This window comes from Pseudophryne corroboree, chromosome 7 (genome assembly GCF_028390025.1).
Source record: "Pseudophryne corroboree isolate aPseCor3 chromosome 7, aPseCor3.hap2, whole genome shotgun sequence".
NCBI classification, from domain to species: Eukaryota; Metazoa; Chordata; class Amphibia; order Anura; family Myobatrachidae; genus Pseudophryne; species Pseudophryne corroboree.
Window position 1 is genome coordinate 234,742,598 of NC_086450.1, and position 24,803 is coordinate 234,767,400.

The 24,803-nt window shown below is 48.0% G+C and overlaps 1 long non-coding RNA gene across 1 annotated transcript in view; it reads left to right on the forward strand.

Annotated features, from left to right (window-relative positions):
- The first annotated feature begins 904 nt into the window (after positions 1-904).
- The window catches only part of LOC134943556 (uncharacterized), a 122,321-nt gene continuing 98,422 nt past the window's right edge, over positions 905-24,803 (forward strand). The window contains exon 1 of the long non-coding RNA XR_010181607.1: positions 905-989. This is a non-coding gene — a long non-coding RNA (uncharacterized LOC134943556). The remainder of the gene's footprint in view (positions 990-24,803) is intronic.

Below are 24,803 nucleotides of genomic sequence, written 5' to 3' on the forward strand. Positions count from 1 at the left end.
GACTAAGTACCGAGATTAGGGATTTAGGGGGTCATTCCGACCCGTTCGCACGCAGCAGTTCATTGCTGCGGTGCTAACGGGCCAGGACTGCGCCTGCTCGGCACCCGCAATGCGCACACGCGTTGTTGCCTGGCAACGGCTATTGCCGGGCAGTGCCGCCGCCAGCGGCAAAAGTGATTGCAGCGGCGATCGCAAGAAGACTGACAGGCGGGAGTCATTCCGTGGCGTCAACTGACCGTTTTCCAGGCGTGGTGAGGTGAATGCAGGAGTGTCCAGGCGTTTGGAGGGCGGATGTCTGATGTCAATTCCGGGACCTTCGTCGCTGGATCCGTCGCACAGGGTAAGTAAGTCTCACCCTGGTCTTGTTTTGCAGGAAACTGTTTTAGCATAGCAGGGCTGCACAAGCGATCGCAGCCCTGCTATGCTAAAATACACACCCCCATAGGCGGCGTAAAGTTGATCGCATGAGCAACAAAAAGTTGCTACATGCAATCAACTTGGAATGACCCCCCTAGTACACTAGTATAACTCTCCCCCCTGCTATGTCCTCCTGGTACCGCTGAGGTAATCTGGAGGCTCTCCGGAGGAGTTGCACCCAGGCCCGGCGCTACCCGCTCAGCAAAGGGATGCAAAGCAGGTAGGCGCCAGGGTTGGAGAGGCGCCTACCTGCTTTGCATCCCCGCTGCTGCGCCTGGGCCCCTACTGCTGCTGCCGGCTGCTGTGCCCCCCCCCCCCTGACAGTAGGTGTGTGTCGCAAACCTTGTCAGCCCTCTCGCTACAAGTCCGGAGAGGCCGGGGGGCGGGGCCTTCACGGGAGACTTCAAGGCAGCCTGTGTGCACACTGAGATCATTGAGATGCCGTCTGAAGCAGGGCTTTGCTTCCCTGTGGCTGGCCCCTCCCACCACACTCAGCAGTGTGTAACTATCATCAGCCCAGCAGCAGCAGCTCCTCGGCTCTCACTGGGTGTTCCCTCCCACACTGTCCTCAGGTCAGCTCTATGTACTGTGGCACTGGGTGTAATATGGAAGGAGGGGGGGGGGGGGGGCTGTGTATAAGAATATGTAAGCTGGTACAGAGTGTAATATAGGGGAGGGGGGTATGTGTGCTGTGTATAGTGTCATGTGTAGGGTGTAATATGGGGGGGGGGCTGTGTCTAATGCCATGTGCTGGGTGTAATATGGGGGGGCTGTGTATAATGTCATGTGCTGGGTGCAATATGGGGGGGCTGTGTATAATGTCATGTGCTGGGTGTAATATGGGGGGGCTGTGTATAATGTCATGTGCTGGGTGTAATATGGGGGGGCTGTGTATAATGTCATGTGCTGGGTGCAATATGGGGGGGCTGTGTATAATGCCATGTGCTGGGTGTAATGTGGGGGGGCTGTGTATAATGTCATGTGCTGGGTGCAATATGGGGGGGCTGTGTATAATGTCATGTGCTGGGTGTAATATGGGGGGGCTGTGTATATGTGTGTAAGCGTCACTGGTACAGGGGGCGTTGCATCTTCTATAAGCGTTACTGCTACAGGGGGCGTTACATGTGCAAGCGTCACTGGTACAAGGGGCGTTGCGTGTGTAAGCGTCACTGCTACAGGGTGCGTTACGTGTGTAAGCGTCACTGGTACAGGGGGTATTACGTGTGTAAGCGACACTGGTACAGGGAGCGTTACGTGTGTAAGCGTCACTGGTACAGGGAGCGTTACGTGTGTAAGCGTCACTGGTACAGGGAGCGTTGCGTGTGTAAGCGTCACTGCTACAGGGTGCGTTACGTGTGTAAGCGTCACTGGTACAGGGAGCGTTACGTGTGTAAGCGTCACTGGTACAGGGGGTATTACGTGTGTAAGCGACACTGGTACAGGGAGCGTTACGTGTGTAAGCGACACTGGTACAGGGAGCGTTACGTGTGTAAGCGTCACTGCTACAGGGTGCGTTACGTGTGTAAGCGACACTGGTACAGGGAGCGTTACGTGTGTAAGCGTCACTGCTACAGGGTGCGTTACGTGTGTAAGCGTCACTGGTACAGGGGGCGTTACGTGTGTAAGCGTCACTGGTACAGGGAGCGTTACGTGTTTAAGCGACACTGGTACAGGGAGCGTTACGTGTGTAAGCGTCACTGGTACAGGGAGCGTTACGTGTGTAAGCGACACTGGTACAGGGAGCGTTACGTGTGTAAGCGTCACTGGTACAGGGAGCGTTACGTGTGTAAGCGACACTGGTACAGGGAGCGTTACGTGTGTAAGCGTCACTGCTACAGGGTGCGTTACGTGTGTAAGCGTCACTGGTACAGGGGGCGTTACATGTGCAAGCGTCACTGGTACAAGGGGCGTTGCGTGTGTAAGCGTCACTGCTACAGGGTGCGTTACGTGTGTAAGCGTCACTGGTACAGGGGGCATTACGTGTGTAAGCGACACTGGTACAGGGAGCGTTACGTGTGTAAGCGTCACTGGTACAGGGGGCGTTACGTGTGTAAGCAGCACTGGTACAGGGAGCGTTACGTGTTTAAGCGACACTGGTACAGGGAGCGTTACGTGTGTAAGCGGCACTGGTACAGGGAGCGTTACGTGTTTAAGCGACACTGGTACAGGGAGCGTTACGTGTGTAAGCGGCACTGGTACAGGGAGCGTTACGTGTTTAAGCGACACTGGTACAGGGAGCGTTACGTGTGTAAGCGTCACTGGTACAGGGGGCATTACGTGTGTAAGCAACACTGGTACAGGGAGCGTTACGTGTGTAAGCGTCACTGGTACAGGGGGCGTTACGTGTGTAAGCGGCTCTGGTACAGGGAGCGTTACGTGTGTAAGCGTCACTGGTACAGGGGGCGTTACGTGTGTAAGCGGCACTGGTACAGGGAGCGTTACGTGTTTAAGCGACACTGGTACAGGGAGCGTTACTTGTGTAAGCGGCACTGGTACAGGGAGCGTTACGTGTTTAAGCGACACTGGTACAGGGAGCGTTACGTGTGTAAGCGGCACTGGTACAGGGAGCGTTACGTGTTTAAGCGACACTGGTACAGGGAGCGTTACGTGTGTAATCGTCACTGGTACAGGGAGCGTTACGTGTTTAAGCGACACTGGTACAGGGAGCGTTACGTGTGTAAGCGGCACTGGTACAGGGGGCATTACGTGTGTAAGCGACACTGGTACAGGGAGCGTTACGTGTGTAAGCGTCACTGGTACACGGGGCGTTACGTGTGTAAGCGGCACTGGTACAGGGAGCGTTACGTGTTTAAGCGGCACTGGTACAGGGGACGTTACGTGTGTAAGCGACACTGGTACACGGGGCGTTACGTGTGTAAGTGGCATTGGTACAGTGGGCGTTACGTGTGTAAGCGACACTGGTACACGGGGCGTTACATGTGTAAGCGGCACTGGTACAGGGGGGCGTTACGCGTGTAAGCGGCACTGGTACACGGGGCGTTGCATGTGTAAGTGTCACTGGTACAGTAGGCGTTACGTATGTAAGCGTCACTGTTGCAGGGGGTGTTACGTGTGTAAGCGTCACTGCTGTAGGGGGAGTTACGTGTGTAAGTGCCACTACTACAGTGGACGTTGTGTATAAGTGCTACTACGACGGGGCGTTATGTGTGTAAGCGTCACTACTACAGGGAGAATTATGTGTAAAGCATTGTGTGCCCTGTCCCTTTGTAAAGTATGGGAGGGCGCAAGTTTATAGTTTGCAGTGGGGCGCCGGACACCCTAGAACCGGCCCTGGTTGCACGTCCCTGTAGTCAGCATCTGTGTAGCTGCAGTAGGGTAAGATGGCACCTGTGAGCTGCTGGATCCGCTCATAGTGAAGCCCCGCCCCTTCAATGGCGCATGGTCTTCACGCTCTTCTTTATACTGGCTTATGTGTCTGTGTGCATAAAATGGAATAAGCCCCATTTTAAGCCTGTATTGCCAGTCTGGATACTGTGTACACTACAGTGTACTAAGTCTGGAGACTCATTCCACTCCGTGTAGAAGCCGTGCCTCTCCGTACCCTTATGCCACCATAATGGCTGGTGACCCACTAACCAGAATGCCGTATTAGTACTCACCACTCTTCTTTCTTCTGGCTCTGTTAGGGGTGGCGGCGTGCTGCGAGAATGTACGCTCACCGCGGTGGGGCTTGCAAATAGTTCCCTCAGGAGCTAGTGTCCTGTCAGCGGGGAACGGGACCATTAGCCCTTAGTGGGGTTTGGCCGTCCCCCCTCCCCTACGTCCCACGAAGCAAGCAGGCTGGTGCAATCCAGCCCTTCCTGAAAATAACAAACTTTACAAATAAATGCAGAACACTCTTCAGGAGCTTCCAGAGATGTGACCAGCTCCTTCGGGCACATTTTGTAAACTGAGTCTGGTAGGAGGGGCATAGAGGGAGGAGCCAGCACACGTTAACAAACTTCTATAGTGCCCATGGCTCCAAGTGGACCCGTTTATACTCCATGGTACTAAATGGATTCCCAGTATCCCCTAGGACCATGGCCGGACTGGCCATCTGGCACTTCTGGCACATGCCAGAAGGGCCGATGGGCAGGTGGGCCGAATCGGTCGCTTAGAGAGCCGGGAAGGCCACATGCAGCGCAGCCTCCGGCTCTCTGGTTCCATGGTCTCCATGGAAATGGTGGCGTGCCGCAAGTCCACGCCCCCGGTCTCGCGGTGCATCCCACCCCACAGCAACCGTCGCCATGGTAATGGGGGCACTCCCCCATGACTCGCCTCATGCCCCCATATGTCGTGCGGCGCGCCCCCTGTGACACGCGCACGCGCCCCCCTGTGACGTTCACAAATGCCAGGGCCGATTCGAGGCACCAGTCCGTCGCTGACTAGGATGTAAGAGAAAAGTTATATACCATACATTATATACTTTAGAATGGCTATATTGTGTGCACATGCATTGCCAATACAGCAAGGATTGTATCTGATAGCGTGCAGTTGCTAGTAAGGGCGGATTGGCATGCCAGGACGCCAGACCGGAATCCGTTTGGCTGGTCCGGTCGTTCCCTCATTGGCTGCCCGTCAGCCCCTACGCAGGCCGCCAGCTGCGACCAGAGCTCAGCTCTGGCAGCGCTAACTGAAAGCTTCTGCGCAGAAGCTCAGTGAAGCACTTTGAAAATGGCCGCCGTCAGACCTCCTCATAATACTTTGCATTGTGCCGAGCCATTACTGACGTGACAGCTCCGCCTCCCCTCCAGCTGCATAAGTTGTTCTGCCTCCCTTCTAGCACCGCACACTGCAAAAAGGAGAGGGCGACTACTGCAGCTAGCAGACAAACATGGAGCCGACTAGCAGTCGGTTCTGACTGCATCACACACCAGCTGTGTGACAGTAAGTAAGTATGGTGACTGTACCATCTTATATTAATTATATAGTGTGCCTGGCATGTTTAAAAAGAAGTTGCTGCATCATATAATATATTTTCTCTAACGTCCTAGTGGATACTGGGGAACTGTATTTTAGTACCATGGGGTATAGATCGGGTCCACGGTAGCCTGGCAATTAAAAACCTTTAGTGTGTGTATGTGTGTGCTGGCTCCTACCCTCTATGCCCCTCCTACCAGACTCAGTTTAGAAAAATGTGCCCAAGGAGCCGGGTGCATTTCTCTGGAGCTCTAGAGAGTTTCCTTTATTTTTTTATTTTAGTCATTTATTTTCAGGTAGTACTGGTTGGCAACCAGTCTACCCGCTTCATGGGACTTAGAGGGGGGAGCAAACCAACCTCCTGTGGGTTATTGGTTCGTAATCCCAGTTGACAGGACACTGAACTCCTGAGTAGAGATGAGCGGGTTCGGTTTCTCTGAATCCGAACCCGCCAGAACTTCATGTTTTTTTTCACGGGTCCGAGCGACTCGGATCTTCCCGCCTTGCTCGGTTAACCCGAGCGCGCCCGAACGTCATCATGACGCTGTCGGATTCTCGCGAGGCTCGGATTCTATCGCGAGACTCGGATTCTATATAAGGAGCCGCGCGTCGCCGCCATTTTCACACGTGCATTGAGATTGATAGGGAGAGGACGTGGCTGGCGTCCTCTCCATTTAGATTATAAGAGACTGAGAGAGATTTACTGGAGCTGACTAGGAGGAGTACTGTTACTGTAGAAGTGTAGAGACTGAGTGGAGAGAGTTTACTAGTGAGGACAGTGCAGTTTACTTTATAATCCGTTCTCTGCCTGAAAAAAGCGATACACAGCACACAGTGACTCAGTCACATACCATATCTGTGTGCACTGCTCAGGCTCAGGCCAGTGTGCTGCATCATCTATTATCTATATATAATATTATATATATCTGTCTGACTGCTCAGCTCACACAGCTTATAATTGTGGGGGAGACTGGGGAGCACTACTGCAGTGCCAGTTATAGGTTATAGCAGGAGCCAGGAGTACATAATATATTATATAGTGAGTGACCACCAGACACACAGTGCAGTTTATTTAATATATCCGTTCTCTGCCTGAAAAAAGCGATACACACAGTGACTCAGTCAGTCACATACCATATCTGTGTGCACTGCTCAGGCCAGTGTGCTGCATCATCTATTATCTATATATAATATTATATATATCTGTCTGACTGCTCAGCTCACACAGCTTATAATTGTGGGGGAGACTGGGGAGCACTACTGCAGTGCCAGTTATAGGTTATAGCAGGAGCCAGGAGTACATAATATATTATATAGTGAGTGACCACCAGACACACAGTGCAGTTTATTTAATATATCCGTTCTCTGCCTGAAAAAAGCGATACACACAGTGACTCAGTCAGTCACATACCATATCTGTGTGCACTGCTCAGGCCAGTGTGCTGCATCATCTATTATCTATATATAATATTATATATATCTGTCTGACTGCTCAGCTCACACAGCTTATAATTGTGGGGGAGACTGGGGAGCACTACTGCAGTGCCAGTTATAGGTTATAGCAGGAGCCAGGAGTACATAATATATTATATAGTGAGTGACCACCAGACACACAGTGCAGTTTATTTAATATATCCGTTCTCTGCCTGAAAAAAGCGATACACACAGTGACTCAGTCAGTCACATACCATATCTGTGTGCACTGCTCAGGCTCAGGCCAGTGTGCTGCATCATCTATTATCTATATATAATATTATATATATCTGTCTGACTGCTCAGCTCACACAGCTTATAATTGTGGGGGAGACTGGGGAGCACTACTGCAGTGCCAGTTATAGGTTATAGCAGGAGCCAGGAGTACATAATATATTATATAGTGAGTGACCACCAGACACACAGTGCAGTTTATTTAATATATCCGTTCTCTGCCTGAAAAAAGCGATACACACAGTGACTCAGTCAGTCACATACCATATCTGTGTGCACTGCTCAGGCTCAGGCCAGTGTGCTACATCATCTATATATATTATATATCTGTCTGACTGCTCAGCTCACACAGCTTATAATTGTGGGGGAGACTGGGGAGCACTACTGCAGTGCCAGTTATAGGTTATAGCAGGAGCCAGGAGTACATATTATATTAAAATTAAACAGTGCACACTTTTGCTGCAGGAGTGCCACTGCCAGTGTGACTGACCAGTGACCTGACCACACTGACCACCAGTATAGTTAGTAGTATACTTATATTGTGATTGCCTGAAAAAGTTAAACACTCGTCGTGTGACTTCACTTGTGTGTTTTTTTTTTTTTTATTCTATAAAAATAAAACTCATTCTGCTGACAGACAGTGTCCAGCAGGTCCGTCATTATATAATATATAATATATACCTGTCCGGCTGCAGTAGTGATATATATATATTTTTTATATCATTTATCATCCAGTCGCAGCAGACACAGTACGGTAGTTCACGGCTGTGGCTACCTCTGTGTCTCTGCACTCGGCAGGCAGTCCGTCCATAATTGTAATACCACCTAACCGTGGATTTTTTTCATTCTTCTTTATACATACATAGTTACATAGATATCTTCTCTTTATCAACCAGTCTATATTAGCTGCAGACACAGTACAGTACGGTAGTTCACGGCTGTGGCTACCTCTGTGTCTGCACTCGGCAGGCAGTCCGTCCATAATTGTATACCACCTAACCGTGGTTTTTTTTCATTCTTCTTTATACATACATAGTTACATAGACATCTTCTCTTTATCAACCAGTCTATATTAGCTGCAGACACAGTACAGTACGGTAGTTCACGGCTGTGGCTACCTCTGTGTCTGCACTCGGCAGGCAGTCCGTCCATAATTGTATACCACCTAACCGTGGATTTTTTTCAGTCTTCTTTATACATACATAGTTACATAGACATCTTCTCTTTATCAACCAGTCTATATTAGCTGCAGACACAGTACAGTACGGTAGTTCACGGCTGTGGCTACCTCTGTGTCTGCAGTCGGCAGGCAGTCCATAATTGTATACTAGTATCCATCTCCATTGTTTACCTGAGGTGCCTTTTAGTTGTGCCTATTAAAATATGGAGAACAAAAATGTTGAGGTTCCAAAATTAGGGAAAGATCAAGATCCACTTCCACCTCGTGCTGAAGCTGCTGCCACTAGTCATGGCCGAGACGATGAAATGCCAGCAACATCGTCTGCCAAGGCCGATGCCCAATGTCATAGTACAGAGCATGTCAAATCCAAAACACCAAATATCAGAAAAAAAAGGACTCCAAAACCTAAAATAAAATTGTCGGAGGAGAAGCGTAAACTTGCCAATATGCCATTTACCACACGGAGTGGCAAGGAACGGCTGAGGCCCTGGCCTATGTTCATGGCTAGTGGTTCAGCTTCACATGAGGATGGAAGCACTCAGCCTCTCGCTAGAAAAATGAAAAGACTCAAGCTGGCAAAAGCAGCACAGCAAAGAACTGTGCATTCTTCGAAATCCCAAATCCACAAGGAGAGTCCAATTGTGTCGGTTGCGATGCCTGACCTTCCCAACACTGGACGTGAAGAGCATGCGCCTTCCACCATTTGCACGCCCCCTGCAAGTGCTGGAAGGAGCACCCGCAGTCCAGTTCCTGATAGTCAGATTGAAGATGTCAGTGTTGAAGTACACCAGGATGAGGAGGATATGGGTGTTGCTGGCGCTGGGGAGGAAATTGACCAGGAGGATTCTGATGGTGAGGTGGTTTGTTTAAGTCAGGCACCCGGGGAGACACCTGTTGTCCGTGGGAGGAATATGGCCGTTGACATGCCAGGTGAAAATACCAAAAAAATCAGCTCTTCGGTGTGGAGGTATTTCACCAGAAATGCGGACAACAGGTGTCAAGCCGTGTGTTCCCTTTGTCAAGCTGTAATAAGTAGGGGTAAGGACGTTAACCACCTCGGAACATCCTCCCTTATACGTCACCTGCAGCGCATTCATAATAAGTCAGTGACAAGTTCAAAAACTTTGGGTGACAGCGGAAGCAGTCCACTGACCAGTAAATCCCTTCCTCTTGTAACCAAGCTCACGCAAACCACCCCACCAACTCCCTCAGTGTCAATTTCCTCCTTCCCCAGGAATGCCAATAGTCCTGCAGGCCATGTCACTGGCAATTCTGACGAGTCCTCTCCTGCCTGGGATTCCTCCGATGCATCCTTGCGTGTAACGCCTACTGCTGCTGGCGCTGCTGTTGTTGCCGCTGGGAGTCGATGGTCATCCCAGAGGGGAAGTCGTAAGCCCACTTGTACTACTTCCAGTAAGCAATTGACTGTTCAACAGTCCTTTGCGAGGAAGATGAAATATCACAGCAGTCATCCTACTGCAAAGCGGATAACTGAGGCCTTGGCATCCTGGGTGGTGAGAAACGTGGTTCCGGTATCCATCATTACTGCAGAGCCAACTAGAGACTTGTTGGAGGTACTGTGTCCCCGGTACCAAATACCATCTAGGTTCCATTTCTCTAGGCAGGCGATACCGAAAATGTACACAGACCTCAGAAAAAGAGTCACCAGTGTCCTAAAAAATGCAGCTGTACCCAATGTCCACTTAACCACGGACATGTGGACAAGTGGAGCAGGGCAGGGTCAGGACTATATGACTGTGACAGCCCACTGGGTAGATGTATGGACTCCCGCCGCAAGAACAGCAGCGGCGGCACCAGTAGCAGCATCTCGCAAACGCCAACTCTTTCCTAGGCAGGCTACGCTTTGTATCACCGGTTTCCAGAATACGCACACAGCTGAAAACCTCTTACGGCAACTGAGGAAGATCATCGCGGAATGGCTTACCCCAATTGGACTCTCCTGTGGATTTGTGGCATCGGACAACGCCAGCAATATTGTGTGTGCATTAAATATGGGCAAATTCCAGCACGTCCCATGTTTTGCACATACCTTGAATTTGGTGGTGCAGAATTTTTTAAAAAACGACAGGGGCGTGCAAGAGATGCTGTCGGTGGCCAGAAGAATTGCGGGACACTTTCGGCGTACAGGCACCACGTACAGAAGACTGGAGCACCACCAAAAACTACTGAACCTGCCCTGCCATCATCTGAAGCAAGAAGTGGTAACGAGGTGGAATTCAACCCTCTATATGCTTCAGAGGTTGGAGGAGCAGCAAAAGGCCATTCAAGCCTATACAATTGAGCACGATATAGGAGGTGGAATGCACCTGTCTCAAGTGCAGTGGAGAATGATTTCAACGTTGTGCAAGGTTCTGATGCCCTTTGAACTTGCCACACGTGAAGTCAGTTCAGACACTGCCAGCCTGAGTCAGGTCATTCCCCTCATCAGGCTTTTGCAGAAGAAGCTGGAGGCATTGAAGAAGGAGCTAAAAGGGAGCGATTCCGCTAGGCATGTGGGACTTGTGGATGCAGCCCTTAATTCGCTTAACAAGGATTCACGGGTGGTCAATCTGTTGAAATCAGAGCACTACATTTTGGCCACCGTGCTCGATCCTAGATTTAAAGCCTACCTTGGATCTCTCTTTCCGGCAGACACAAGTCTGCTGGGGTTGAAAGACCTGCTGGTGACAAAATTGTCAAGTCAAGCGGAACGCGACCTGTCAACATCTCCTCCTTCACATTCTCCCGCAACTGGGGGTGCGAGGAAAAGGCTCAGAATTCCGAGCCCACCCGCTGGCGGTGATGCAGGGCAGTCTGGAGCGACTGCTGATGCTGACATCTGGTCCGGACTGAAGGACCTGACAACGATTACGGACATGTCGTCTACTGTCACTGCATATGATTCTCTCAACATTGATAGAATGGTGGAGGATTATATGAGTGACCGCATCCAAGTAGGCACGTCACACAGTCCGTACTTATACTGGCAGGAAAAAGAGGCAATTTGGAGGCCCTTGCACAAACTGGCTTTATTCTACCTAAGTTGCCCTCCCACAAGTGTGTACTCCGAAAGAGTGTTTAGTGCCGCCGCTCACCTTGTCAGCAATCGGCGTACGAGGTTACATCCAGAAAATGTGGAGAAGATGATGTTCATTAAAATGAATTATAATCAATTCCTCCGCGGAGACATTGACCAGCAGCAATTGCCTCCACAAAGTACACAGGGAGCTGAGATGGTGGATTCCAGTGGGGACGAATTGATAATCTGTGAGGAGGGGGATGTACACGGTGATATATCGGAGGGTGAAGATGAGGTGGACATCTTGCCTCTGTAGAGCCAGTTTGTGCAAGGAGAGATTAATTGCTTCTTTTTTGGGGGGGGTCCAAACCAACCCGTCATATCAGTCACAGTCGTGTGGCAGACCCTGTCACTGAAATGATGGGTTGGTTAAAGTGTGCATGTCCTGTTTTGTTTATACAACATAAGGGTGGGTGGGAGGGCCCAAGGACAATTCCATCTTGCACCTCTTTTTTCTTTTCTTTTTCTTTGCATCATGTGCTGATTGGGGAGGGTTTTTTGGAAGGGACATCCTGCGTGACACTGCAGTGCCACTCCTAGATGGGCCCGGTGTTTGTGTCGGCCACTAGGGTCGCTAATCTTACTCACACAGTCAGCTACCTCATTGCGCCTCTTTTTTTCTTTGCGTCATGTGCTGTTTGGGGAGGGTTTTTTGGAAGGGACATCCTGCGTGACACTGCAGTGCCACTCCTAGATGGGCCCGGTGTTTGTGTCGGCCACTAGGGTCGCTAATCTTACTCACACAGCTACCTCATTGCGCCTCTTTTTTTCTTTGCGTCATGTGCTGTTTGGGGAGGGTTTTTTGGAAGGGCCATCCTGCGTGACACTGCAGTGCCACTCCTAGATGGGCCCGGTGTTTGTGTCGGCCACTAGGGTCGCTAATCTTACTCACACAGCTACCTCATTGTGCCTCTTTTTTTCTTTGCGTCATGTGCTGTTTGGGGAGGGTTTTTTGGAAGGGACATCCTGCGTGACACTGCAGTGCCACTCCTAGATGGGCCCGGTGTTTGTGTCGGCCACTAGGGTCGCTTATCTTACTCACACAGCGACCTCGGTGCAAATTTTAGGACTAAAAATAATATTGTGAGGTGTGAGGTATTCAGAATAGACTGAAAATGAGTGTAAATTATGGTTTTTGAGGTTAATAATACTTTGGGATCAAAATGACCCCCAAATTCTATGATTTAAGCTGTTTTTTAGTGTTTTTTGAAAAAAACACCCGAATCCAAAACACACCCGAATCCGACAAAAAAAATTCGGTGAGGTTTTGCCAAAACGCGTTCGAACCCAAAACACGGCCGCGGAACCGAACCCAAAACCAAAACACAAAACCCGAAAAATTTCAGGCGCTCATCTCTACTCCTGAGGTGCTGTTTCACACACCATACTGTGTGTGCCCACGCCAGCAGCTAGCCGCCACCCTGTAACAGATGCCGAAGATCGTCAGGTGCAGTGAGTGTTAACGCTGGGGTCCCATTTAGCGCGTCCCCAGTGTGGTTTGGCGGCATGTCACGTGGCGGTCACGGGCCACGAGCTGCGTTGCCCACCGTGGACTATGCTGGTTCAGGGCTCATGCTCCACAGTGCTCACTGTCAATTAGGCTTTGTGTGTACTGTTTATGTTGTAATCAGCCATTATAAACATTAATGAAACCGCGTGCTATTACAAGGGCGGGGCTTCCCGGAGGGCGGGACCAGAGGCAGGAAGGCACCATTTCCTGCTGCTGCGGATCATCAAGGCTGCATGCACGCTGCTCCTCCACGGACCCACACTGTTGCAGACTCTACTGGTACCAGGGGGCGGAGCATACCAGCGGTAGCGCCGCTGCACATCTATAAGGTTATACACATAATTTCACACACTGCACTGCTGTGTTTTGTGGGCTGGTCTCCGTTCCTCTGTGTTACTCCAGGGGCTTTCTAGGATCTGTGTGGAGGTGTTTTTCAGTGAGCTGCGCTGTATTACAGTTGTGTGAATATGTCTGTTGACATGGTTGCGTGTGCTGCTTGTAACTCCACCTCTTCTTCTGCGGGATCCCTCATGTGTGATCAGTGCTCCTCATCTCCACAGGGACACAGTTCACAGGCACCTGACTGGCTAGATAATTTTAAAAGCATGATTCAGAATGTATATTCAGAATTAGCTGCAATTAAAAAGGAGAGACAGGTGTTAAAACAGTCTATTGATTGTATTGCTAAAGCAGATACCAGAAAGGCTTCTCAGCCCCCTCTGTTTCAAATAGATGCTCACTGCTACAGGTGCTCCAGTCTGATTCTGATCAGCCTGATTTGGATGATGATGATATGGATGAGGGCACTCATTTATGCTGTAAGAGAGGTTCTTCACATACCAGATCAGAAAGCAGAACTAGATGAGGAGTTGTACTTTAATGTTATACCCAAGACCTCAGCCTCTTTTCCTGTGTCTAAGGAATTAAACTCCCTGGCCATGGAGGCATGGGCAAACCCTGACAAGAAATGTAAAGTTCCTCAGAGGTTTTTATCTACTTTTCCCCTCAAGCTGAGGGCAGGAAGGTATGTGAAAACCCCCGTCTGTAGCCAGACTGTCTAAGAAATTGGTACTGCCGGTGCCAGGGGCTATATCCCTTAAAGACCCTGCTGACCGTAAAATTGAGACTAGTCTCAAGGCAATATATACGGCAGCAGGTGTAGCACAGCACCCCACAATAGTTTGTGGGTGGATTTCCAGGGCAGTAGTCAAGTAGTCCGATAATATTATTAATAGATTAGACACTCTGCCCCAGGATGAGGTCATTACTCTGCTGCAACACATACAGGATGCTGCAAATTTTATAAGCGAGGCTATAAAAGAATTGTGTAAGATAAATGGTTGCAGTACTGCTATGGTAGTTTCGGCCACAGAGCTCTGTGGTTACAATCATCAATGGTCAGCGGACGCTGATTCCAAAAAGGGTGTAGAAAATCTTCCCTTTACATGTTATGCCTTGTTTGGGGACGAACTAAACAAATGGATCTCCCAGGCAACGGGACCACCTGCTAGACGATCTTACACAGGACCTTCCTTGCAGTCCTTTCATGTGGCAAGGTTCAGAATTAGGGGTCGAGGGGTCTCCACTACTCCCAGAGGATCTCGTGGTAAGTCCCGTAAACCTGCAACTGTTACATCCCTGGACCAGACCACCGGATTCCCTGCTGCTAAGCATTCCGCCTGACCAGGGGCGGATTGGTATTGAACACCAGCCCGGGAAATTTATGGAAGCAGCCCTAATGGGGCAGAGTCTGTTGAGGGGAGGGGTCTGTCAAGAGGGCGGTGTAACTCCTCAGAGGTCCTGATTCTGAGATAGACACAGTTGGTGCTTTCTTTGCTTTACGATATGCTAATGTTTACCATTGACTTTATGCATATGCTGCTACAATGCCCTTCCCTGATATACATCTGTACGTCTGAATATACAAGGACTGATATGCCCACTTTCAATGTCTACTGACACTGCTGTCGTGCCTTTAATCTACTTCTGATTTTATTGATTTTTATTCTACAAACCCATTTTTTTTTAACCTTATATGTCTCAAAGTAAAAGGAGGGGGAGCACACACTACATACAGCACAGTACAGGGAGGGGGAGCACACACTACATACAGCACAGTACAGGGAGGGAGCACACACTACATACAGCACAGTACAGGGAAGGAGCACACACTACATACAGCACAGTACAGGGAGGGAGCACATACTACATACAGCACAGTACAGGGAGGGAGCACACACTAAGTACAGCACAGTACATGGAGGGGAGCACACACTACATACAGCACAGTACAGGGAGGGAGCACACACTACATACAGCACAGTACAGGGAAGGAGCACACACTACATACAGTACAGGGAGGGAGCATACACTACATACAGAACAGGGAGGGATCACACACTACATACAGCACAGTACAGGGAGGAGGAGCACACACTACATACAGCACAGTACAGGGAGGGAGCACACACTACATACAGCACAGTACAGGGAGGAGGAGCACACACTACATACAGCACAGTACAGGCAGGGAGCACACACAAGTAGTGAAACACAGACACAGTGGACCAGAACAGTGGAATCTGTCCCAGTGGCCAATCCGCCCCTGATTACATACATAGCCACCACATTATTACACGAATGGCAGCACATTACACATACAGCACTGCATTACATATATAGCACGGCACTACACGTATAGCACCACATAACACAAATAGCACCGCATTATACAAAAAGCACCACATTACATATATAGCACCGCATTACACGTATAGCACTGCATTATACAAATAACACCACATAACACGATTAGCACATTACACATATAGCATCTCATTACATGTATAGCACCTCATTACATGTATAGTACCACTCTACACGTAAAGCACCATACTATACAAATAATACCACATATTACGAATAGCACCACATTACACATACAGCACCGCATTATACAAATAACACCACATAACACGGATAGCACCACATTACACATATAGCACCGCATTATACAAACAACACCACATAACATGAATAGCACCACATTACACGTACAGCAACGCATTATACAAATAACACCACATAGCACGGATAGCACCACATTACATGTATAGCACCACATTATACAAATAGCACCACATAACACCACATTACACGTACAGCACCGCATTATACAAATAACACCACATTACACGTATAGCACCGCATTATACAAACAACACCACATAACAAGAATAGCACCACATTACACGTACAGCAACGCATTATACAAACAAGACCACATAACACGAATAGCACCACATTACACATACAGCACCGCATTATACAAATAACAACACATAACACGGATAGCACCACATTACACGTATAGCACCACATTATAAAAACACCACATAACACGAATAGTACCACATTACACGTACAGCACCGCATTATACAAATAACACCACATAACACGGATAGCACCACATTACATGTATAGCACCGCATTATACAAATAACACCACATAACACGGATAGCACCACATTACATGTATAGCACTGCATTATACAAATAGCACCACATAACACCACATTACACGTATAGCACCGCATTATACAAATAACACCACATAACACGGATAGCACCACATTACACGTATAGCACTGCATTATACAAACAACACCACATAACAAGAATAGCACCACATTACACGTACAGCAACGCATTATACAAACAACACCACATAACACGAATAGCACCACATTACACATACAGCACCGCATTATACAAATAACAACACATAACACGGATAGCACCACATTACACGTATAGCACCACATTATAAAAACACCACATAACACGAATAGCACCACATTACACGTACAGCACCGCATAATATAAATAACACTACATAACACGGATAGCACCACATTACATGTATAGCACCGCATTATACAAATAACACCACATAACACGGATAGCACCATATTACACGTACAGCACCGCAGTATACAAACAACACCACATAACACGAATAGCACCACAATACACATACAGCACCGCATTATACAAATAACACCACATAACACGGATAGCACCACATTACACGTATAGCACCACATTATACAAACAACACCACATAATACGAATAGCACCACATTACACGTACAGCACCGCATTATACAAATAACACCACATAACACGGATAGCACCACATTACATATATAGCACCGCATTATACAAATAGCACCACATAACACGAATAGCACTACATTACACGTACAGCACCACATTATACAAATAACACCACATAACACGGATAGCACCACATTACACGTATAGCATCACATTATACAAACAACACCACATAACATGAATAGCACCACATTACACGTACAGCACAGCATTATACAAACAACACCACATAACACGAATATCACCACATTACACATACAGCACCGCAGTATACAAATAACACCACATAACACGGATAGCACCACATTACACGTATAGCACCACATTATAAAATAAACACCACATAATACGAATAGCACCACATTACACATACAGCAACGCATTATACAAACAACACCACATAACATGAATAGCACCACATTACACATACAGCACCGCATTATACAAATAACACCACATAACACGGATAGCACCACATTACATGTATAGCACCACATTATACAAATAACACCACATAACACGGATAGCACCATATTACACGTACAGCACTGCAGTATACAAACAACACCACATAACACGAATAGCACCACATTACACATACAGCACCGCATTATACAAATAACACCACATAACACGGATAGCACCACATTACATGTATAGCACCGCATTATACAAATAGCACCACATAACACGAATAGCACTACATTACACGTACAGCACCACATTATACAAATAACACCACATAACACGGATAGCACCACATTACACGTATAGCACCACATTATACAAACAACACCACATAACACGAATAGCACCACATTACACGTACAGCACCGCATTATACAAATAACACCACATAACACAGATAGCACCACATTACATGTATAGCACCGCATTATACAAATAAACCACATAACACGGATAGCACCATATTACACGTACAGCACCGCAGTATACAAACAACACCACATAACACGAATAGCACCACATTACACATACAGCACCGCATTATACAAATAACACCACATAACACGGATAGCACCACATTACACGTATAGCACCACATTATACAAACAACACCACATAACACGAATAGCACCACATTACACGTACAGCACCGCTTTATACAAATAACACCACGTAACACGGATAGCACCACATTACATGTATAGCACTGCATTATACAAATAACACCACATAACACGAATAGCACCACATTACACGTACAGCACCGCATTATACAAATAGCACATTACATACGTAGACCTAAAAGGCCCATCATCATGGACAGACATTGGACAGCTATAGAGCTGAAGAACTTTGCATTAAAGATCGTCCCAGGGCTGGCTGCGAGTGCAGCCTGATCAGCTGGCATCCTGAGAACAAGGTACATCCTGCTCCTGTCCAGTGCCCAAACCATACACTGTGTCCGGGGACGCCCTAACCCCTACACCAACATGATAATGCAAATAATGTAATTAAAAATAACCTCTCTGCCGGGTCCCCTTCAGTGCTCAGTCGCCGCTCTGGACAGGTCAGTGAGAGTGCAGGAGCTAGGGTGTAGTGAACCCAGCTCCGACCATTGATATGCTGCTGCTCCCGGGCCAGGCTCACTGAAGAGACCTTTGGCCAGCGCCAGGGAGAGGATGCTGCTGGGCGGGTTAACTTTCCCCCATTGGTAGAACAACGTCACCACTTTTCACGGCTAGAGGCACCCAGAAGTCCTTTCCAGCCAAACTTCCGGATTGCGTTCCAATGAATCGCAAGTACTGGAAGCAGTGTGAGCCAGCCCAGCCTGAGTGTGAATCGGCCTGGCTGAGGGGGATATGGAACCGGCCCATCGGAATCTGTCATGGCATCCTGGTGGACCAATCCGCCCCTGGGCGTGACGGTTGGCTCGAGCAGCAAGGCGACTTTCAGGTGGGTGCTCGCCTTCAACACTTCACTCACGTGTGGGCGAAGTCCTGTCGGGATCCTTGGGTGAGGGATCTCATTTCCCAGGGATACCGGCTGGAATGTCAAGCACTTTCTCCTCACAGGTTTTTCAAATTGGGCTTACCAGTTTTGCCCGATGCAAAAGTTACCTTGCAAGAAGCTATTCAAAAACTTTTGTGGACAGCAGTGGTGGTTACGATACCTCCTCCGTTACACAACAGGGGTTTTTACTCCAGTCTTTTTGTCGTTCTGAAACAAGATGATTTGTTGCAACCCATCTTAAACCTGAAGTTTCTAAACCCATATCTGCGGGTGTTCAAATTCAAGATGGAATCTCTGCGGGCAGTGGTGTCCGGTCTGGAGGAGGGGGGAATTCCTGGTATCTCTAGATGTCAAGGATGCTTACCTACACATTCCCATGTGTCCCCCACATCAGGTTTACCTCAGGTTCACCATCCTGGATGACCATTTCCAGTTTCAGGCCTTGCCCTTTGGCCTGTCCACAACTCCGAGGGTTTTCACCAAAGTCATGGCGGAGATGATGCTGCAACTGCGCATGATGGGAGTCAACATTGTCCCCTACTTGGACGATCTCCTGATAAAGGCTATGTCCAGGGAGCGTCTACTGCACAGCATCGATCTGACAACTCGCCTGCTTACAGATCATGGGTGGATCCTAAATTTTCAGAAATCTCACCTGGAACCGACCCAACATCTTCAGTTCCTGTGAATGATACTGGATATAGTGTCTCAAATGGTGCTTCTCCTGATGGACAAGGCCTTGGCTATCCAGGCTATGGTCCACTCGGTGCTCCGTCCTCGCAAGGTATTCATACATCTTTGCATCCGCTTGCTGGGCTTGATGGTTGCTGCTTATGAGGCAATCCAATGCGGCAGTTTCATGCCTGGCCATTTCAGCTGGATATGCTGGACAAACGGTCGGGGTCTCACCTTCATATGCATCAGGAATGACCTTATCTCCAAAAGCCTGGTAGAAGGCAGGAATTTCAATATTCACTCATGGATTCTACTGACAACAGATGCCAGCCTCCGGGGTTTGGGGGCTGTAACCCAAGGGGCCCAGTTCCAGGGGATACAGTCAATTCAGGAATCTGCTCTGTCAATAAACATCCTGGAACTCAGGGCAATTTACAATGCTCTTCTGCAAGCTTCCCATTACCTTAAGGACCAGGCGATCAAGGTTAAATCGGACAACGCTACGGCAGTGATTTACATGAACCGACAAGGGGGAACAGAAAGCAGAGCGGCGATGCGAGAAGTGTAAAAAATCCTCCTCTGGGCGGAGGCCAATGCAAGGGCCATCTCAGCCATATTCATTCCAGGAGTAAACAACTGGGAAGCAGACTTCCTCAGCAGACACGACCTCCATCTGGGGGAATGGGGCCTACATCCCCAGGTGTTTCAACTGTTTAATTCACCGGTGGGGCTGTCCACAGATAGATCTGATGGCTTCTCATCTCAACAAGAAGCTATACCGTTACTGTTCCAGAATGAGGGATCCACAGGCTGTAGAAATGGACGCACTGACAACACCATGGATGTACCAGTTTGTGTACCTCTTCCCTCCTCTACCACTAATGCCAAGGGTTCTAAAAAGACTAAGAAAGGAAAGCATTCAAGCAATTCTAATTGCCTCAGATTAGCCTCGACAGGCGTGGTACACGGACCTCCTAAACATGGTTCTGGAAGATCCCTGGCCTCTGCAGCTCCAAAAGGTTCTTCTTCAACAAGGTCCATTCGTCTATCCAGACTTACAGCGGCTATGTTTGACGGCTTGGAAGTTCAGCGGGAGATTCTAGCGAGAAAAGGTCTTCCCACCAGGGTTATTGCCACCATGGTCCAGGCCAGAAAGATGGTTACGTCTAAACACTATTATTGTATCTGGAAAAAGTATGTTTTCTTGTGTGAAAGTCTTCATATGCAACTGCCCTTTGTACCTCCCATGGCTCCGTGGGATCTCAATGTGGTGCTGTCCTTTCTTCAATTGGACTGGTTTGAACCTTTACATAGGATGGAGTTGACATTTCTTACCTGGAAGACGGTGATGTTATTAGCATTGGCATCTGCCAGACGTGTATCTGAATTGGGGGCCTTATCCTGTAAGAGCCCTTATTTGATTTTTCATGAAGACAGGGTTGAATTCTGGACCCGACGTCAGTTTTTGCCAAAAGTGGTTTCAGCATTTCACGTGAAAATCAACCCATTGTGGTTCCGGTGTTGTCTGACGCTTCCTTTGGTCCAGAGTCCTTGGATGTGATGGGGGCTCTGAAGATTTATGTCAAATGGACTGCTCGTCATCGGAAATCGCTGTTTGTCCTTTATGATGTCACCAAGATTGGTCGTCCAGCTTCTAAGCAATCAATTGCTCGTTGGCTCAGGTTGACCATTCAACAGGCCTATGCTTCGGCGGCTCTGCCTTTGCCGACATCTGTTCAGGCCCACTCGATAAGGTCTGTGGGCTCTTCCTGGGTGGCTTCCCGGGGTGTCTCAGCCTTACCATTGTGCCAAGCTGCTACTTGGTCTGGTTCAAACACTTTTGGGAAATTCTATTGGTTCGACACCTTGGCCAAGGATGACCTTCAGTTTGGTCAGGCAGTTTTACAGTGATCTCAGCACTCTCCCACCCGTTTGGGAGCTTTGGGATTTCCCCATGTTACTAAAGTACAGTTCCCCAGAATCCACTAGGACGTTAGAGAAAGTAGGAATTTAATACCTACCGGTAATTCCTTTTCTCATAGTCCGTAGTGGATACTGGGCGCCCTCCTCAGTGCTTCGATTCTTGCTTACCTGAGTAAGTATTTGGTTGGCCCACCATTGCGATCCTATTATGATGTTGGGATAGCTGTGCTATCCTAGTTAGGTTGGCGTTGCTATGCTCTGTTCTGGTTAGCACCCTCCTTTTGGTCATGGTTGTGTGTTGGCTTAGTGCCTCACCACTATTGTACCTGTTTTCTTCTCTCATGGTATGTCCGTCTCCTAGGGCACAGTTTCCTGTACTGAATCTGGTAGGAGGGGCATAGAGGGGAGGAGCCAGCACACACATACACACACTAAAGTGCCAGACTCCAGTGGACCCGATCTATACCCCATGGTACTAAAGTACAGTTCTCCAGTATCCACTATGGACTACGAGAAAAGGAATTACCAGTAAGTATTAAACTCCTTTTTTTTTTAATATATATATATATATATATATATATATAGACAAGAAACAGCACTATGGATAGGACCCCTGTTAGTCAGCCCTTAAACAATCACATAACAAAAAAGATATCCCAGTGCGCTAATACATATATGACTGTAAATTCAGTGTATGGTACAATTGTGAATGAATCCACCTCAACAGACAAATCATGTATTCAGTGTACCAGATGTTTTTTTCTTTGATCCATAGCACGCTAGGGAAATACCCTCTCACTAAGAGAAATCACCCCCCAAAAAATAACAACTAATATCAAACAAAGATGTTTTATTAGATTGACGATCTTTCATAAAAATATCGTAAAATTACAGTGCCAAACATGCCCATGTGAATGTCATGACACAATAGATGGTATATATTTCCCCTCACCATAGCAAAGGTGTGAGTTCAAGGTGTAGCTAGAATGTACAACAACACAATGGACACAAGTTGTGAGCTGGGACTTCTCCATACTCCTGTAATTTGATAAAAAAAGAAGTAGTATCTTTAAGGAAGGTCCTCTGGGTGATCAACAGGGGCTGCAATATACTGTCGAGGAGCTGGGCCACTGGTTGGTAAAGAGATTCTCTCGCGGAAATAATGGGTCTCCCTGGTGGGAGTGTTTCATGCTTATGCAGCTTAGGTAGCGTGTAGAGTATCGGATTTTTTGGATGGTTCACACATAAGATCTTGGATACTTTCTCAGGAAGTAAGTTCTTATCAGTGGCCTGTTTAAGGAGGACCTACCTTAAAGATACTACTACTGTTTTGATCAAATTACAGGAGTATGGAGAAGTCCCAGCTCACACCCTTCTTTGCTGCTTGGACGTGTGCGGTCTGTACACGTCGATACCACATGATGAAGGGTTGTGGGCGATGAAGGCCTTTCTGGACTTTAATCTGTCTCCAGAATTGTTTGCTCATAAGTTGTTTCTTATATTGCTTGAACTTACTCTGCATAGAAATTACTTCCTGTTTGATGGTGATTTTTTCTTACAGCTACGGGGGTGTGCGATGGGGTCATCGGTCGCACCCTCGTATGCAAATGTGTTCATGTTTGAACAAGAGAACAGGATGTTTTTTAGCAATCCAACAGTCAATGATAACATCTTAGTGTATACGAGGTACATTGGCGACTTGTTCCTGATGTGGGTTGGAGGACAGGAATCCTTTGAGTCCCTTATGTCTGAGATCAATGATCTGGTGTCCCCTATTAAATTTACATACACATGTAGCAATTGTGAAATTGATTATTTGGACGTCAAGATCAGATTGGATAATGGTACAATCCATACTGAGATCTACTCCAAACCCACAGACAGGAAAACGCTCCTCTTAGCCTCTAGTCACCACCCGGAGCCCTTAAAAAAAGGGGGCTACCAGCATACACATTACTAGTGGGAGAAAGTACCAGAACTACTTGACAACATGATTTCTTAGTTTGTATGTCGGGGATACGATAGGATTGTACTAGAAGAGCAGAAACAGCGGATTCTTCAGATGTCCAGATCTGATTTATTACAATCTGGACACAAAAAGAATCGGAATATCTTGCCTTGGGCCTGTGATTACACAACGGCCAGTCCCATAGTTCGTAGAGCTTCTAAGGCTCTTTGGCCCATTGTAGCTTCCGACCCTGATCTACCAGTGTTTAAGGATACCAGGCCTATAGCAGCATTTAGGTGTGGCTGTGTCACGATCCGGGTATCTGGACGCCATTTCTTACCCATCAGATGCCTCCTAAGGCTGGCTCAGCGCTCCAGGACGGGATCCCATCTGTTATCCTAATGTTCACATTCCTGCATCCTCTCCTGTCTCTCTGAGACGCTGTCACAGTAACGCCTTATTACATCTGGCATGGCGTCTCCCGCGGCCTCCGCCGCCGTCCCTGAGCTTCTGCATGCAGAGTGTCAGAGTGGCGATTACGTCAGCCGCGGCCTCCGCTGTGTCCGCGTGGTTGGATGTGCACTTGTCAGCCTGGCGTCTCCTGTCTCCAGTGGCCGGCGCCGCCATTACTGTTTTCATTACCACATGGATTACAAACCAAACTTCCCTCCAAGTGTCTGCATGGGCGCAGCCATCTTGGATTCTGTCAGCTGATCATTTCCTCCAATCTGTTGTCAGTATTGTTAATCTGCATAATTGCCTAGCCAATCCCTTCCTTGCTGCAGGTATAAATACACTGTGCCTGAGCAAGGAAGGCGTCAGTGCTTTGGTTGTCAAACCTAGTTCCTGTTTGTCTCTCTCCTGTGATTGTCTTCCAGGTTCCAGCTCCTGTCTCAAGACTTCCACCATAGAGACCCGCACCAGCATTCCACCTGCGGTGTAGCCTGACTCTCCAATCCATTGTGGATTCATCTGTTTCCAGCTACAACATTACCTGCTTCCAGCTCAGCTTCCAGCAGAGTACAGCTTCTCTTAAAGGGCCGGTGTCCTTTCTACACTTTACCACTCTCCACCGGTATTATTATTTCTCCGCTCTCAAGTTCTACATTTCAGTTCATATTTCATCGCTCCCAAGTTCATTTATTATTTAACTGGTTCCAGCCAGTATCCACTCCGTGCTAACAACAGTCTGGTTCCAGCCAGTATCCACAGCAGCCGTTTTATCTTCAGCAACCCAGCTTTTCCTGGAACACCAGCTGGTACAATCCTGGGTTATCTCCATTGCTA